The 14,731-nt window shown below is 42.3% G+C and overlaps 1 protein-coding gene across 1 annotated transcript in view; it reads left to right on the top strand.

Moving 5' to 3' along the window:
• Window positions 1-5,356: 5,356 nt before the first annotated feature.
• Pez (protein tyrosine phosphatase non-receptor pez) overlaps window positions 5,357-14,731 on the top strand; it is a 48,530-nt gene continuing 39,155 nt past the window's right edge. Inside the window, exon 1 of the mRNA XM_066731402.1 lies at window positions 5,357-5,374. The gene's annotated coding sequence lies outside the window, so the exon portion shown is untranslated. The remainder of the gene's footprint in view (window positions 5,375-14,731) is intronic.

The raw sequence follows: 14,731 nt of genomic DNA, 5'->3' as shown, positions 1-14,731 counted from the left end.
GTTCATCTATAAGCCTCTACAAATTTATTTACCTACATATACTCATACGAAAGAATTTTAAGTCCCAGTATCGAAACACCCCGCTGGGACCCACATTCGATCAAGAATTACGCAAAATACAACGACTCGAAGAAGGAATTTATGAATCATGCTGGTACACGATCTCTTTCGTGTATATAGTAATATCTCACAGAGGCTATCTTTTAAGACATTTGGATTAACGTGGAAAAATAGTGGAGGGACACTATTTAAGACCAGCATTCATCGTATAAAATTCTTGTATATCGAGATGAATGGATGAACGATCGTTCGATCAGATGCAGTATATAGAGTGGAGGCAATAATAATTTGTTCTAGGCGAATAATAAATTACTTTCGGTAGATAGAGATGCAGGAGAGATTGGAGGAGCGTTTAACTGATGGTACACGTATGAGCGAGCTTTCAGAGTTATTGCAGGCAGAGTGTCGATCTTTTCGTGCATGGGTGTCGTCAACGATTAAGATCTGCGGGGCAACGAGGCAGCCGGGCAGATATAAGTTTGTAGAGCGGAGGTGGCGGTAGTCAAGGCTCGCGCGGCATGTCACCAATATACCAGCCGCAGTCCGCACGACGATTTTCCTGCTCGCTCCGTGTGTGCTCTGCGGTGTATTTGCCGAGGGATGCTGGTGGACAGATGCGTAAGCGGTCACCCCCCACGTGGATAAAGTCGCATCGAGAATTCCCCTCTTCCTCCCTTGGATCGACCCACCAAACCGTACTGCAATCATCTCTACCAACGAACTGCCTCCTTAACAGCTGGAAAAGAATCCCAAATACTCGTCCTAGAGCCTTATCTTTTTACTCAATCACGCGTCTAACGTTTCATTCACGTGCCTTATCGAATTTCGTCCCATTCCGCATTTTCTACTGTATATATATACTTAATTCTTTGATCATTCCTAACAAATGCTACATTCCCCTATCATGCATCCTAGATTTTCACAGAAATTCAACAGATTATTTGGAAATTTTAATTACACACACGTATTACATCGTTTAACAGCATTTTTGAATATAATAGAAATGTTTAGATTTCAAATTGGTTAGAGAAATGAGAGGATTGGAGTGATTTGATATCTCTATATAGGTAAGTGAAAGCAATAATTTCAAAGAGAAAGAAGAAAAGGGGTTCGAGGATCCAAGCGAAACGCATATGGCGGCTCATGGAACAGCGTAATTTGCTTCTCCCGCAGCTGAGAGACTTTCACGCTGCCTTCTTTTATCTGCAAATCGATCAACGCTAAATCTCGAGTGCACTTTGCTATTCGAAGCTGGAAGGGACGCGTAGTACGTGCAAATGAACTTTCTGTGCGAGTTCTGTCCAAAGTTATACTCGCCTGACGTCAGCATGTGTATATCAATAGAATATTATAAACTTTAGATTTCTCTATCCAATCTCTATATATAGCTAAAATTGTAAAAATGCATTTTTTACATAAAAAAATCTCAACTCGGGAGGATAGTTATAGGTATATATTATTAGTATAAGAGATTGGAGCATTGCAAATGAGTTTAGACAAATGATGCAAAGGGGTGAGTTTTGCTAGCATAGTATTTTTTGCGCGATAATCCGAGATATTTGCGAGTTGTATCCGGGGAGGCAGCGATGCATGAATACACAGTATATTTAGAGATATAGAGGCGCGTGCACGTTCTTTACTTGGAAATATCACGAGGGCCTTCGTTATTGTGCGTGACGCGTGCCCGCATCATCGAGTCCTCACGCACAGATGCGTATCTCCTTACGCCGCCCGCGCCGGAGGAAGAGAAACGAAGAATTAGTTATTGTATGGAGATACTTGTAAGGCTACTGGCCAATGTGGCGGCCAATCGGCGCGAGACGAGTGAGTATTCAATTCCGCAAGTGGCTCCTCTCGAAAGCTTCGAAGCTGCATGCCGCATCTGTTCGATTAGTGACGACCGAATGCCGATGAACGCGATAAACCACTGCGAACTCCCTCATTTTTTTTCTCCAACCACCACTTCACCACCTATATACGTATAGCGCAAAAACGCCCAGCGAAACTCATTCAACTTTAATAATTATATCCATTCAATTTTCCAAGAATCCTGATTATATTTCTATGGGCAATATGTAAATTTATGCAAATCACTAGTTAGACAAAATTAATTTTGCAGAATTTTTTAATCCATTTCAATGTATACCTATATATACATATAATAATGTTATCGAACAAAGCATCATTGTCGATGAGCAGTAGTTTGTTTTCGTCCTTACGCCTCTGTATCAAACTTATAACGCGGAGATTCTAGAGAAGAAGGAAAAGAAAATCTTGAATTTAAAAATTGCCTACTTTCAATTTTATAGCAATAACCTTACGGTCATTCGTTTACGAACAAAACTCCCGATGTTCTCTGCTTGTACGGAAAACAACAAAAATCAGAACAATTTTTAGCACGTTCGTTAAGAAAACTGTAAAGTCTGGATTGGGTGAATTGGTTTTTAGCGCTTGGTATACGAAGTTACAGGCGTGGAATACGCGTATCGGCTAATCAATTGGTTTTTCGACGACAGTCAGCGTTGGTCTCACCTCACCCCGCGTGAAACACGATTATCCGATCGGGAAACGCTGTTATGTCGCGTGCATTCGTTTACGAAGCTATCAAAAGAGCGATAAGGAAAGCTACAATGTTATCCGCGCCGGTCAACAATTCTATCGAATTTATCAGAAAACGTAGGACTCTCCTGCCTATGCCACACCTGCGCTTACAACACTTTGAGCCCAATAGCCAAACATTTTCTTTTATCTATATATATATACCCAAAGAGATTTATTTTTCTTTTTTTTTTGCTTCGTCAAGTCTCACTATATATATATATATATATATGTATATCTAGGCGATAACTCGAATGGTCGATAAATTTGATAATAAATAGAAAATACGCGACGCAGAAGGAGAATTGTAGGTAAGGTTTGTTTGTACACAAACCCTGGAGGATAAGAATTTGCGCGTGTGTGCGCGCGAGTGAGCGCGTGCCCAAGTAGGCAGGAGATATGGGTTGGTTTGCCAATTGCATGGTGAGGGGAGGGACTGCTATACTAGAGCAGTGCTACTGGGCTGGGAGCAGTAGAAGCAGCCCGTGACCGGTGCCCCGTGCCCCGTGCAGATATTGCGGCTTGCCTCTCTCGTATTTCCATGCATTTTCATAGATAAAATCGTAGCCAGCACGTGGCGACACGGTCGCTCGAGTTTCTGTCACACGCTAAATTATTCGCCGAAACGTGCTCGAAACGCGTCTGCTTAACCGAAAGGGTGTAAAATGCCTTCGTATAATACTTCCATACTTTTCTTCTCTCTATATTCACTCTACACATTTCTTATATGCGGTTATCTTAGTCATTTTTCCCTACCCCTAATTCTCCTATCAAAGCTTATCGCAGCGTCTCTGTCAAGGTTCGAATTTTCTAAAAAGAAATTGATGGATCTACAAAAATCGCTTTTAATGTTTAATCAAAAGAAACAGGTATTCTTTCTAGGCTTTGCTAAAAGCGTCTTTTGAGGAGAATAATAAAATTTGAGATATGAGATAAGTTTAACCAAAGGCAGCTACCGACGAGTGTAAAGTGTACGTGAATAAACAGGCACCTTGCACTTCCTTTGGATTTGGATTTATGATCTTGATATGGGGTGTGCGTTGGCTGAGTTTGTATGCGTCTTTGTGGCTTTACCCTCCAAGTGCGTCTTTGTGTGTACTTACCAAGAAGGCAACGCACCCTTGCAAGGTGGCCAGACGTAAGCAGCCGGCCGTGAAAGCAGCTACGTGAATGCTTTTACAACTGCACCCACTGTACTGATTCCAAAGCAACCTGCTTTTTATCCTCGCGTGACGTCTGCACGGTGACGTCACCGTTCTTACGCCTGAAACACGTGTCTTAGGCGCACAGCTCGAAGACTCCGTGTGTGACGTCGCTCCCTCTTAAGGCTTCCAATGGCGTAGGCTCATCTTTGAGCTCCCCACCCCCTCTCTCCCTCCCCAATATCATCAATTCCTCCACGGAAATCACAATGCATATAATTTATAGAAAAACATTGAATTTGACAAATGACTTAATTTTTTGTATTGAAATGTTTAACATTGCATTATTGATATTCCGTCAACGGACAAGATTTCCTTGGAGGGGAACAGCAAGTTAGTGGAGAGTGTGCAAAATGTATGATTTGGATTGTGGGCAGTAATCACGCCTAGGAAAATTCAGTAGGCCCATAAAAATTCCAGTTGGTGTCTTTACGGGCTCGCACAGCTATGGCTAAGCCTATGGTATGAGGTTTTCTCTGGGAGGCTAATCGACGTCGACCACCACCACCACCAGCGCTACTCCGGTGAAGATATCCCCTCCTTCCCCACCTTTTTTGCTGCATTGTCGGCTCCAGCTGCAGCTGCCCGAGGACCCCCATGCGTGCCCCCATAAGAGAGCCACGTCACACCACCTGGCCCTATCTGCATGTGTGTATATACCAAGGGTGCACCCTATAAAACCTTTCTGCACCGGGCTTCGCGGACGCACGCGCCTAAGGGGACCAAAGCCCACCATCTTTCTCTCTTTCCACAAACCCCCTTTTGTTTCTCCCCCTCTTCTAGCACTGAATACCGGCGCGTGCACACTTCCATCCTGCTGCACGCCATGCTAAGAAGCCTTCGCTCATTTATACAAAATCTCCATCCAAATGTCCAAACGCATTCTGCCTGCGTCGATATTCCATTCCGATGCTGCACCTACCCTCCACCCTCTTCAATGCTCACTTTCATCGACAACTCGACGCCTATAGCTGTCCTTCAATTTATTCTGCAATTCGCATAAATCATAGAAATCTGCGCAATCGAGTTTCTATATAAAAATCGTAGGTAGCTTGGGAGGGAGAATCGAAGAGCTTTTCACTGGGCAATAATCGCAAAAGTTCTACTAACGCAAAGAAAGTTTGTTTCTTGATATATATCATGTAGCGGAGAATGCTGACGCGTGCCTCGGTAAAAGATATATATATATCAAGGGGAGGAGGGAAAAGAAATTACCGATATTTATAAGGGAACTCTCTGCTATAAATATAATCGAGCTAGGAACGATTTAGTAATTGTTTTGTTGGATCAAATCCCGAGGAAAGATTGGTAAAAGGAAGAAAAGATGTTTGGGTGGGCAAAATTTAATGAGAAAAATCGTAAAGGGACAAATGGGACACGCTGATAGATTTTATCGCGAGGAAGCGTGAATAAGCCGTGACGTGTTTTGCGTGTTCAAGTTAGTGGAGAGTTAGCCTTCCGAAAGCCTTGAAAATGGTCATGAAGATAGGCTGACTGGCGAGCAGATGTTTGCGGTATGTAAGCCATCAGGCGGATCTAAAACATAAAAACTTCTTCTCCTCGCGAGAGATCTCATAAATTGGTGAGACGTACGGCGTGTGGCGCCTGCCGTAAAAATGACCCTCGATTAATTTTATTTGGACAGCTCCACCGGCTCCCCCCCAAGAACTATACACTGCCTATAGCATCTTCATTATATCCCAGCCATTTTAATCTAATTTCTATTATCGTTGCTCGAATCATTTCTCAGACCATTTAGAAATAATCCTATTAGTTCGAAATAATAACTCAGGGATTCCTCAAATGTTATTCAATTAAAAATTTCTGTTTGATTTATTAATCGGTCCTACATAATTTTGGTGCGATTATTAAAATAAATTACAGACATAATTATAAAGGAACGGGTAATGGGGATAATGGAAATTACGGGACATTTGGATCGATTGGCGCGTATCAATCACTTAGCAAAACGTGAAACGAGAACGTGTTTGCTTTTCCTTTTCGTTCCAGATTGATATTTGCCTTGCAAACGTAATACACGCGGGCGGAGTGCGTTCCGGCATTCGAAAGAATTAAAGGGATATCGAGAGATTGCCGTTTTAATAAATACGAACGAAAGGTCAATATTTACCTTGTCTATTGTTTCATCTCGAGAACATGCTAAAATTCTAATCAGTCTAAGGGAGAGCATAGGTTTTCAGAAGCGATGCGAGATAAGAGAATCGCGTGACGCTCGCGTCATTTGGCCTTTAGCGTCCAGTTAGCCGTAAACAGTTTTTCGTGGTTTCGTAACTTGCCGGCTAATCTCTAATGCTATTTTTTCATTCCAGTCTTACCCCCCCAATATCCCATATGCGTTTCTTCCGGCACGAGATCGGCACGCGGCATGCAGATGCGTTAAAATTCTCATATCTATATGCATCTGTACGAGCGTCATCGTTAATAATTCGTCAATAGACACACGAAATTCTCTTTAACTGGAATCCACACCAATATTCCCACCAATAGATTAAAATTCTGTTCTCACCAAATATCTATATTAATAATTTAATAATTATTAACATTTTAATGGTAAACCTAATAAATTTGTCTGTCGAATGAATCGTCCATTACGCGATAGTCAATTATTTTAGGCTAATTAATGAATTGTTTGCTCAAAGGATCACTCTCGATAAGCAGTCCACGTCCATATACACTCCATATGGCGTATTGTTTATGCACAAATTACGTTACGGTGATGCTTACCTACTCGATAATTAACCATCTAATCAGTATGCAGATAGATACGTGTATATATATATATCTATAATCTTTGATTGGCTCATCCACCCCATATGCTCTTTAAGATCGCATCGTTCCACACTCTCATGTCGTGCACTAGTGGGCTAAGTAAATGAAACAAGTGTTTAATTCGATAATTATACCAAGTGGGGTATTATATAACGATACTCTTAAACACTTGACATTCGCCAAAATATTAAATTGCTCGCGTTTCAGCATTTTCCGAAAATGTACTGAATTTGTTTTCATGGATTGTGGGTTAATGAATATTGTTTGATTTGGCGAAAATCAATTAGCGAATGATATAATTGTCTTGTCTCTTTTACTTTATTCGAGAAAGAGGCTATTCGCGAGTTTGAAGTAAATAGTGTTGGCAGGACCGGAAGGACCTGCTTTTCCTTTATAGAAGCGTGCCATTCACCCTTCGTGCAAGGAGCAGGTCAGCACGCCTAAGAATACCAGTCCATTCAGACCCTTAATTTCTTTAGCCACCTAGAGTGGCTGTCCTCCCCTTACAACTCTGCACTATACCAACCAAGCTTAGTTGTGCAAAGGCGTGCAACGATCTTATAATTATTATAAAGCGAGAAGAGAATTACTCAACGCATAATTGCTATAGGAGGAATTTAAATTCGAGAGAATAAACTCGTGTTTCCTCGAAAATGGGCTTACGGGGATCCGAATATTTTTACGTAGGTATACCTAAACTATATTGAAATTGAATACAGGATTCGTAACAAGATACTCTGGCTAATCGCATTATAGAGCGAATAGGGATATTTTCTAGTGGATGCATGCATATATTTAAGTGGAAAGAAGCACCGGACCGGTCCGGATCGGAGTAGGGTAGACGAGAGGTGGGGGAGGTTGGTGTGGTAGACTAAGCGAAGCGCTCCGGCACACGCCACGCCACGCCATATATATATATATATATATATATATATATACTGTATACGGTACGGTGAACGGTGCCAACGGTGGGCCATGTCAAGCCAGTTTTCAAGCTGGAGGAACGCGTATCCATCTATTCCATCCATTTGCGCAGGACGCGTGCGTCGAGGTTCCTCCATTGGCAAACAATGCTGGCAAAATCATGCATTGTGGCAGCCCAGTATTGTGAGTCCGAGTCTGTGACATCGACTTTAGCCAGCTGCGTTCGCGCTCTCTCTCTCCCAAACTCCACTCTTCCCCTAGTCAACTTTGCCAAGGGGGGAAGAGCGAGCGAGGGGTGTACGGTATATAGGTACACCGACCCGACAACTAAATGTCCGCGGAAATTTTATTTGCCCCAGTCTTAAAATCAATTTCCGTCTACGTTTTTCACGAGAAAAAGTCGCCTCATTTAAATGGAAATCTAATTTGAAAAGAAGCCTCTGACTTTATGCTTTTATCGAAATTCGATTGGTCCTTCCAAACTACGAGCACAGTTTTAGTCTCTGGAATATTCGAGTGGAGGTAAAGTTAGATATTCAAATAAGATAATTGGGGAGGGTAGTGATTTTTCGAGAATTTTTCGTTTATTATGGGTCGCTTAATAGCGCGAGGCTACCACGAAGGAAAACGTGTTTGTAAAGGTGGCACGTGCGCGCAGGACTATTTTCAGGTTTCCCTCTCGCGAGAGAGTTCCACCCCCGCTAAAAGGGAAACGATGCAGAAAGGGTGCGGCCAAGTGAAACGCAAAACTGAAATCTGGAGTTTGACCTGAACACACCTGGGAGACTCATCCAGCCACCCTCGCACGAGACCCCGACAGATGCGAAGCTGCGCACACTTCGGCATCTGATCAATTATCTTAACAAAAATGTAGATCAAGAATGCATAAACGGGCCTGCTTATTAAACTTAAAAAGAAAAAAGACACACCCGGCCAACCTACTCGAGAACTCCTTTCACCTCGAGTGCCACGATAAAAAAAAGATACAAGAATGAAAAGCCCATAAGAGCCCCATTATAGAAAATCTTCGAAAGAAAAACAAACTGATTGAATAATTTATTTCCAGATTATATATTTGCCAACTATCGCGCGCACGATGCGAATGATAAAAAATGGTGGGTGAAAATAAAGAGAGCTAGGCAATTGCACATTTTCCCCCTGATTTTTATTTGTTCCCTGCAAAATTGTTTCATCAATTGGTCCATTCTACGTTGAAGATAGACTCTTTCATGATTTGTTTGGCTTGCTTTTCCATATCCGAGAAATGTTTGATTCTCGGTATTTGGGAAGCAAGCTGCGCGCATCCTGAAAAAGGGGTGCACAGACGGCGCTCCTGCATCGCAGTCTTTTTTCGAAAAATAGAATTTCACCGATTCGCCCAATCCTTTGACGCGCGTACCCGCTGCAGCTGAACAGATGCGAAATTCGCCTTGTTCCGCATCGCTGACACACTCGGATATTCAGCATGAGAATAACTACCATTTCCGCGTGAAATTCTCGAATCGATCTTCGCATTATTAGACTGGGGAGCGTTACATATGCATCTCGATAGGGAGATCGGGGCTCGGAATGGCCGCATCTCGTAATCTGCCTTTATTTCTTCCATTGAGCGTCTCACGTTCTCTCTGGGTCGCGATTCTCGGATGTGGGGAGGAGGGTGCAGCTCGTGCGGAACCGGAAGTCCCTGGGCGTCGTCGGTGCGTATCGCTGTAACTCACACGTTCCGGCTACGATCAGCTTTATTCGTTCGTCCGCAGCTCCGTTTATATCCATCCCGTCGTCGAGATATTCGAGACGAGAAGGAAATCCGGAAAATCCGCGGAAATGACGTTTCTCGCCAAGTAACCACAAACTGTGACTCCTGCACCATTTTAATTTACGAGTCGCTTGTACCAAACCTAACTATATATAATTTATCGATATTCTGCCTCCGAATATAACGATTATCCGATTCCTATTCGAATGTTGCGATTCGCCGTATTGTTTTGTCAAAACAACAAAAGGTATATGGACGTACATTAACTCGCGGCTTGGATCAACCAAAGTCTGCATGGTGCAGGCAGCCCTAAGAACTAACAATGACAGAGATCGATCGATAAGAGTTGCGCGACCAAAGTTTTCTATATTTTCATAATATTTAATGGATAGGATATATGGTCTTTCTTTGGTTTGTAAGGATATAAGTGTTCGAGGCGGAACCGGAAGCGAGCGTAACGTTGCGTGACGTGTAGGTGACACTTTTGCCAGTGAACAAGGTGGTACGGTCCTTTTACAGGCGTGAGCGATGCGTGAAAGTGAATGGAAGTGGCTGTAGGGCGGAAAAAAGGAACAAGGACGAGCAAAGTCGGAGACCTTAAGGTGGTCGTCCTGGAGTGCACGTACGTGCGTGCACGCGTGTGCGTCTCCACGTGGGATTTCATGAATGAAAAGACGTAATGTGACCTATGGTAAGAAACCTTAGAGATGCCCCCTCGTGCTCGGTGCATCCAGAAGCTACTGCTCAATGAAACCACATTTCTCTCTCTCTCTCTCTCTCTCTCTCTCTCTAGCATATATTCTATGAACCTTATATCATAAAACATCCACCCCATTCACTGTAAACGACTTTCTCTGGTCCACTTCAAATACCTTTATTATGACACTTTTCTCCATTGCAGTATAGTAGTTTACCAAATCATACAAAATCTGATCAGACCATTTTCCCAATACGTATAAGATAAATGATAGTTGGATTTACCATTAGTAGACCGATCGAATCTAATAATGGAACAGAAATAGCAGCTAATCCTGGATTAGAGGACGAAAGGATTCCGTGCATCGTTAAAATTTTATGACGTCAGTTTACACAATTTATTGAGAATATGCGGATTCGATTACAAGGTTAAAATTAATTTCAACGATCGAGGAGGATGAAAATAACCAAAGTGTATATACATATATGTATACATACCTAATGCAGCTAGGATACGCGACATTTCATCTATTTGTAGTATATAATTGTGATAGAGATTTTACGTGTTAAATCTCCAAGATGAACTACCTTGGTAAACCACTTTATTAATTTTTAATTATTCATTAGTTATATATCTTTTATCGTTTTTTTCTTTATTGGGGCTCACTTTCGCTAAAAACTGGATTCGATAAATCATATTTCTTAAGGTCGGGGGTGTCCGTTTCCTTCCAAAGTGGCATTGGAAACCTGCAGGACTCCTTTGTAGCAAACCAGACACTCGTCCCGCCTACTTAACCCTCGAACGATTCAGGACTAACCCTCCTATGTCACACAAGCAAGTAAAAGATCTTTCCGGCTTTGTGACTAGAAGACAAGTCGCTAACCCCTTTTTTTCAACCATCGAAAAGTACACACCTAAAAAGTAGCAAAAAAACCTGATTAACCAGTAAACAACTTTTTTATCAATTCGCTTCAGTATCCTTACATATGTAAACACGACTATGATCCTTAAGGATTTAAGTGTTAGAGAGAGAATTAAAAGTATTTTATAATATATCAAAATTGAACCATATATGAATGTAAAATAAATCATAGATGATTCTTTTTTATGCCAAGACGCTATCAATTCTTCGACATTAATTAACAAAGCTACCGAGCAAGTTTTGAAAGTTGGGAGAGACAGTTCGCAATGTGCAATTGGAAGCTTGCTTAAATATTCAATCAATATTCCCAAGAAAGCTTATTTGAAACGAAACTGAATATCCCACGACGTTTCTGACCGATCTTACGTCCGTTTCGTCGAGTAAAACTGAAATAATCCTGTCAAGTTTTTAAAGTTTTAATAAATGCTGTTCTGAAACCTTGAGAAACACGTTAATCTATACGAATCCATGAGAAAAAGGCGTTCACGATTATACCCGAAGCAAAATTTCTTCCCACAGGATTTAAGCCTAACGATTTACACTGTTTGGGCCAATTTAATCTTCGTGCTAATAAGAAAGGATGTACCGATAGAAACTAAGTTTCACACGGGTATATAATTTGATCATATCGAATAGGACATTCTTCTTAAAATACCTGGAGACAATGCTAATAAAAGGATAAACGAGAGGAATAAATTTCACGGTTGAATCTCTCTGGTGTTATCGACAGCTGTGCTTTGCCTAATCAGGCAAGGATTATTCATGCTCCTAGGTAGATTGCAATTGATCTTGGATAGATTTGATTTGCGTATATAAAAGATTCTGGGGGAATCGTTTACTTAGGCAAAATGATCGAAGATGAAGGAAGCTATAAGGTATACGTACGCAGAGAGAGAGAGAGAGAGAGAGAGAGAGAGAGAGAGAGAGCAAAGAGGTGCGTGCAGATCGATCGTGCTGGCAGGTAATTTTAATGAAAGCCGATACTTTCCTTTGCGCGTATTCCTCACGCACCTTGAGCCTCTCCCCCCTCTATCCTTTGGTAAAAATGGGGAGGGGGGAGGGGACTGGGATAGTCTCCCCTGGCTCGTCTGCGTTTAGCTCCTGCTCACCTGCCTTTTCCACCCCGTCCTCGCCTCCCCCCTCGACCAGGTGATGACTCACCCCACCGGGAGGGGGGGGGGGGAAAGGGGGTCAGAGCAGAGGTGCCCCATGTACCGTCATTTTCAACCACCTATCCCTTCCACTATTTCTCCCTCGTGTGTGCGTGAATGCACGCACGCCACACGTCGTTGCTCGCGATGTGATTTATGCGATACACCCCTACTATAGCTGCCATACCCCTCGCTGCAACAGATCCAGGCTTCGAATTGTTAATTTTTCGATGCGCTATCCTAAAGATCCTACCGTATGTTCTACCGTATTTTACACAGGATCCCCCGACTCTAACAATCATTCATAGGAATTCAGGAATCGGAAAAATAATTTACGAAATTGACTGCACCGATCCTGGTCCATTAACCTTCCCCCTATATACTTCCTTCACTTGAGAAATTCTACAAGCAGATGGGGAAAGCATATATTCTTGCAGTACATAATGAGTATAAAACGATTCGACCTGAAATTACAAAGTAACAAGTTTTTTTTCTTTCTCTCTCTTATATACGATGCAATAACATATTCTGAAACGAAGACATGCACGAGGATTTCGCAGTGGCAATTTTCCTGCAGAAAGAAAATGATGCTCAGCCTGCATTCGCAAGTGACGAGCTTAAACGATCGCGTTTCTCTTTTAATGACCAGAATAAACGTTATATCTATCCGATGCGATAGCGCTGCAGCGTTGTCCGGAGAATACTCGATTCTCGGGATTCCTACTTTGTACTTCGTCCTGTCCTCTTCCTATCTTTTTCTTCAATTATACTGCACATAAATACACATATATTGGAGAGTGGAGACATTGTCGTCCAGTGAATCATGAACGTCGAGCGCGTCTCGTATCCTATTGTTCAATTACATCGATCGGCGAGAAGACAGACACAGGTGAAAGCGGCACGTGTCTCGCATCGTGATTCGAACTTTCTTTCCCGTCTCGGCATATCGGCTAATTTTCAATTTTAAACAACGCACGTTATGCTCCCTAGCTCTTACCGGGGGTATACTATAATACAGAGGCGCGCTGCGAAGGGTCAAGCTGGACGGAGAAAAGTTTCCACGTTGAATTCGTTCGTGCAATTACACGCTGCGAATTTTTATTGTGAATATCCTCGGCTCGAGACGAGCCACGCGAGGGACAAAAAATTTGCCTGAAAATATCGGTTTTGCGCGAGTAGACCAAAAGCTGGGGAGGCGGACAACACATCGAGAAATAAAATAGTACAAAGGGTTTTTTTAATAGATCGAGACTGCGCGTCGGCGTGACGGGATCGAAGGGTACCGTACATATATATATATATGTGTATGCATGTGTAAGCAGCTAGCCGAGGGGATTAGAAAGATTCGGCTGTAGAAGTATTCCATGCTAGAGCGATGTTTTCCTCCCCTGTAGCGCGTGGCACGTGGTCACCATGGACACCCGTTATATAGTTATAGGTGTAGTGCGTGAGCGGGGGCCTTTGAGCAGTGACCATATGGTACCCCATGAAACGGCTATGATTTATACGGACCCCGCCACTACCTATATATATATATATATATACAGTATATACTCCATATACATATACCTTGTAGGTACGCGAGCATAAGATTTCATTAATTATCATTGTTACGCTCCATCCAGCGAACAAAGGACCCGCCACCGGAAGCCCTAATTGCTCCATATAGACGCACATTTTCCCTATAATCATTTATTTCTACATTCCGCACCACGCAAACATCGAGTGATCTTACGGAGACCAAAATATCCAGCATATTATTGCTCCTCGATCGTATATCTCCTTAAACAGGCGATACTTGAGATTTTCAAATATTTAACAGCGTTATGTAGCAGCGGACAGGAACTGATCGATTATTGAGGAAACTGAACGTAAGAACGACGATGACATTTCGTGTATCGTGGCGACATATTTTCAGATTAATGTCGCTGGGTAAAAATAATTAATCGACGTTATCGTTGCAAGCATCGAAGCGAACGCGTGCTCCGAGTGATCGAAGCTTTCAATCGCAGTAAGATAATGATTGGTCCGACTGAATTATTGCGCTCTATTCTACTTCACCTTGAAGAATCCTCGATAGAACGGTGCATCTAGCACTATTTATGTAACGATAAAGCTGCAGAGTTTGATATTATTTCTTAATTTAAAGGAGAGAAATACTTGCAGGTTAAAAAATGACAAGGCGAGGATACGAAAGCTTCCCGTCGAATCGTATGATTACAATTTGTCGAAAGTTGTTGTTAATTTCGCTATAGGCTACCGTTTCTCTCTCGTATATATGAACTCTGCAGCAGCCGCACGAACGTAGCGGAATATATCAAGCGAGTTAATATCGAATTTGTCGGAAATTTACTTGGCAATCTGGCGGAGAGTTGGACGCGTACCGCGTGGGAAGCTACGAGGAAACGTTTAGGAGCCACTTTCAATGCAAATTCATTGCAAGCTCCTATAGCAGCTTTCGGCACGTCCTCCATCGTCGATCTTGGCACGCTATCCAATTTATTCTCCTGCGCGAGGACGCTAAATTCGAATAAAGCCACTCCACCTCCGTTGCCCTTCTACTATCTATATATATATATATATATATATATCTACGACGAAAAGTTCCTCGCTGTAAATATTTTCAAGTTA

Source organism: Prorops nasuta, unplaced genomic scaffold (assembly GCF_024137725.1).
Source record: "Prorops nasuta isolate Cenicafe-Biocafe unplaced genomic scaffold, Cenicafe_Pnas_1.2 PNAS00002, whole genome shotgun sequence".
Classification (NCBI taxonomy): domain Eukaryota; kingdom Metazoa; phylum Arthropoda; class Insecta; order Hymenoptera; family Bethylidae; genus Prorops; species Prorops nasuta.
Note: the sequence above shows the minus strand (reverse complement) of the source record. Positions and strands in the feature narration are given on the sequence as shown.